The sequence below is a fragment of the Drosophila pseudoobscura genome, chromosome 4, assembly GCF_009870125.1.
Source record: "Drosophila pseudoobscura strain MV-25-SWS-2005 chromosome 4, UCI_Dpse_MV25, whole genome shotgun sequence".
Classification (NCBI taxonomy): Eukaryota; Metazoa; Arthropoda; class Insecta; order Diptera; family Drosophilidae; genus Drosophila; species Drosophila pseudoobscura.
Window position 1 is genome coordinate 792115 of NC_046681.1, and position 4441 is coordinate 796555.

Genomic DNA, 4441 nt, shown 5'->3' on the forward strand with positions numbered 1-4441 from the left:
GCAACTTTTCGGACTTTAAAAACTTCATAGGTTTATTTGAGACTCTAGTTCATAATGACCAAAGCATTCCAATTATCGAAAAGTTCAACCATTTGCTTTCGTGTCTCTCCGGTGAAGCGTTGGGAACAGTTAGGGCTTTCCAAGTAACCGAGACCAACTACGAGAAAGCAATGGCTAGCTTAAAACGGGTCTACGATAATGATTGTCTGATCTTTAAAAATCACATTGATGCCCTATTTAATCTTCCCAAAATGACCCAGCAAACAGCATCGTCCTTAAGGAACCTTATCGATACCGCCTCATCCATATATGGTTCGTTGTTGTCGATAGGCGATGATAAAAAGATCTCGAATGCGATGATTATTCATCTCGTCTTGAGCAGAGTCGATCCGGTGACCAAAGAGAAATGGGAAGAACAGCTCGATTATGACAAACTGCCACTTTGGACGGACTGTGAAAAGTTGCTTAATCGCAGACATCAGCATCTTTCGGCCGAAAATTCGGACAAACCAAAGCAGGAGCAGAAAGCTGTGCCAAGCAAGCCGCATAATCGGAGCTCATTCGCGTGTTCCACCGCGAATACCAAAAATCAACAATGCAGCTACTGCAATGCGAAAGGCCATTTGTTGACAGATTGCAGTCCATTTGGTCGGCTAGCAGTAATGCAAAGGGTCGAATTTGCAAAAACTGCATCCTTGTGCATCAATTGTCTGCAGCCAGGCCACTCTGTAGTACGATGCAAAGCTAAGAAGTGTCGAGTGTGTGGCTGCTCACACCATACCTTATTGCATAGGTACACAGTGGCGAATAAAAGTCTGGCGTTACCATCACCCCCAGAGAATTCTTCTCCTCCTCCCAATCAGAATCAACCTTCCACTTCGCATGCTCTCCATGCGACAGCTATGGATAGAGTTATTCTGGCTACGTCGATCGTAAGCGTCCGAACAAATAATGGTGAACATGTTTTGGCCCGAGCTCTGCTTGACTCGGGGTCTCAAACCAATTTTATAACTGAGGACTTAGCACAGCGCTTACAGATCCGTAGGGAGGAGTCGTGTATCAACTTGCTTGGTATTGGTGAATCCAATTCACAAGTCAAGAAAAAGATACACACGGTGGTGAAGTCGCGAATTACTGGTAGTGAGTTTTCGGTTGATTTCTGGATTCTAAGGTCCATTTCGGGGTATCACCCTGATCAGACACTTAACGTGAGTGACTGGAAAATCCCGAAGAACTTACCACTTGCAGACCCATATTTCTTCAAGCCACAGAAGATAGATATGTTGATAGGTTCAGAAACATTTTTCGAACTTCTATCTGTTGGTCAGATTCGACAAGGTCCTGACTATCCAACTCTGCAGAAAACGCTTCTCGGCTGGATTGTGTCGGGCAGATACACTCCAAAGGTGACTGCCACCCAAGAAGCTAGGAATTGTTTGAGTTGTCGAGAAGAGTCAGTGATCCACATCGAGTACCTCTCCTTGGGTCACATGTCTACCACAGACAACACAATCCCCAAAACTCCACATTATTTCATTCCACATCAGTGTGTGTTGAGGCCTCAAAGCACGTCGACCAAGCTCCGCGTCGTTTTCGATGCGTCTTGTAAAACGTCCTCTCAGGTGGCCTTGAACGACATATTGATGGTCGGTCCTACGATACAGGATGAGCTGTATTCGACATTGCTCCGATTCAGACTACACAGGTACGCCTTGACAGCCGATGTTAAGAAGATGTATCGCCAAGTCTGGGTCGCTGATGCGGATAGACAATTCCAGCTCATAGTGTGGAGAAGAGACCCGTCTGAGTCCTTGAGAATATACCAGCTCAACACCGTAACATATGGGACTGGACCAGCCCCATTTTTGGCAATTCGGTGTTTGAAGAGGTTGAGTGAGTCTGCAAAACTCTCATTCCCTAAAGCTGCTGAAGTTATCGACTCCGACTTCTATGTCGATGACATGTTGACTGGTGCTGGTTGCGTAGAGGCGTTAAAGACAATTAAGTCTGTTGTGGCTCAGGTTCTTCAAACCGCTGGGTTTGAATTGACTAAATGGTTTTCGAACTCACCTGAGGTCACCGCATCCGAGAGCACAGTTAAACCGATAACGATCTCGGACTCAGAGTCAACTAAGGCGTTAGGAATATCGTGGCTGCCACACGAAGACGTCTTTAAGTTCCAAATTGACACGTCAGTTATGGGTCTCCGAGCGACAAAACGGAACATCTTATCGGTGACATCAAAGCTGTTTGACCCCCTTGGCTTGTTAAGTCCTTTAGTAATTAAGGGAAAGATCCTACTGCAGGAGCTTTGGCTCAACAAGCTAGATTGGGATGAGTCAATTCCAATGAACTTGGAAACAGCATGGAACTTATTAAAAGAATCCTTGGGTCAGTTGGAGAAGATTACCATACCTCGATTTGTGCATACTGATCCCATGTCACCGATTCAAGTACACGCCTTTGCCGACGCATCCATGAGAGCTTATGGAGCCTGCGTCCATATCCGTAGAATGACTGCAGAAGGTTTCGAAGTCTCCTTGTTGACTGCAAAGTCGAAAGTAGCGCCGCTCAAGGCGAAAACTCTGCCAAGGCTTGAGTTATGTGCCGCTCACCTTCTAGCAGACCTTTGTCACCGAATCAAATCACTGCTCAAGGTTCCAATTGATAAAATGATATTCTGGTCAGATTCAGAAGTTACTCTTCATTGGATCAGATCCCACCCTTCGTCGTTGTCAACATTCGTTGCGAACCGAGTAGCGGAGATTCAAGAGTGGTCAAGTGAAGCTACGTGGCGGCATGTGCCAAAAAACAGAACCCAGCAGACATAGTTTCGAGAGGTTGTGACGTAGAGGAAATCGTGCAGTCGATCTGGTTTGGTGGACCAGAGTTCTTAAAGTTTGAAGAAGAGAGCTGGCCCAGAAATCCACACTTCGAGCTTTCCGAAGAAGAGATACAGATGGAAAGTCGGAAGAAATCGGTCGGACTGACCGTCGCGGCCAAGCCAAATTACTTAGTGGATGTAATCGAGGGATACTCGTCACACCTCAAACTGCTAAGAGTGTTCGTTTCCGTGTTCCGCTTCATCCGAAAATGCAAAGAAAAAAGTCTCAACTTTGGAAAAATTCCGTCATTCGTAGAATACGACGAGGCGTTTCTAAAAATAGTCGAAATAACACAGAAAAATGAGTCTCCGTTGTTGCGAGTTGGGGGGCGACTAGTTAACGCTCCTATGTCATATAATGCCAAGTTTCCTTTGTTATTGACAAAACGCTCGCAGTTTGTGCAGACATACGTTCGCTATCTGCATCAAACGAATTTTCATGCCGGCCCACGAGCACTCGTGAGTATCCTTAGACAGCGCATTTGGATAGTGAATGCTCAGGCGGTCTGCAAGGCGACAGTTAGGTCGTGTATTCGTTGCTTTAAATGCAAGCCGCTACTCCAGACCCAAATGATGGGCAACTTACCCGCAGACCGGCTCCGTGCTCTCCGCCCATTTTCAGTATGTGGCGTTGATTTTTGTGGCCCAGTCTATACGACTCTGAAAATTCGTGGAAGGCCCCCTCATAAGTCCTACATAGCGTTATTTGTCTGTTTTGCGTCCAAGGCGGTTCATTTAGAAATTGTCTCCGATTTGACGACTAATTCCTTCTTGTTGGCATTCCAAAGGTTCGTCGGTCGTCGAGGATGTCCGCAACGCGTGAACTGCGACAACGCGACAAATTTCGTCGGAGCAAGTCGCCACTTCAGCGAACTGCGGATGAAGATCGAGGCGGAAGCGGACGCGATACGCGAATTTGCGTCAAGAAGCGGGTGCGAGTTTGCCTTCACACCGCCTCAAGCACCGCACATGGGCGGACTTTGGGAGGCCGGTGTGAAGTCTGCCAAGGGCCTACTCCTACGGGCAGTCGGAAGCGCTCTCCTCACCGCACAGGAGCTGGAGACCGTGCTGGTCGGGATCGAGGCGGTACTCAACTCGCGCCCGCTAGGACCCCTAAGCCCAGACCCAAGCGACGGAGACGCGCTGACTCCCGGGCACCTGCTGACAGGCGGGCCGCTCATCGCACCCCCAGCACCCAGGACCCTGGACCAGGAGGGTCTGAGCTGCTTAAAGCGATGGCGGCTTGTCTCATCAGCCAGGCAAATGTTCTGGCAGCGATGGTCCCGGGAGTATGTGCTGGGATTACAAATCAGATGCAAGTGGCACCAGGAGGAGCCAAACATAAAGGAAGGCGACCTAGTAATCGTCGCCGAGGACAACCTGCCCCCTCAACAGTGGCTCCTAGGAAGGGTGGTCGGAACAACCGCCGGGCAGGACGGAAGGGTCAGAGTGGTCGAGCTAAGGACGAGCAGCGGAGCCACGTTCAGGAGGCCGATACACAAATTGGCGCTTCTGCCAATGGTTTGAAGCCTTCCAGGCCTTCAACGGGGCCGGTGT

General features: G+C 48.7%; 1 long non-coding RNA gene across 1 annotated transcript; it reads right to left on the reverse strand.

Moving 5' to 3' along the window:
- Positions 1-3194: 3194 nt before the first annotated feature.
- LOC117184034 (uncharacterized) lies at positions 3195-3773 on the reverse strand. Its single transcript, XR_004469185.1, has 2 exons — positions 3471-3773; positions 3195-3390 (listed from the first exon to the last, which is right to left on the reverse strand). It is a non-coding gene; the product is annotated as an uncharacterized lncRNA (long non-coding RNA).
- Between the last annotated feature and the right edge of the window lie 668 nt (positions 3774-4441).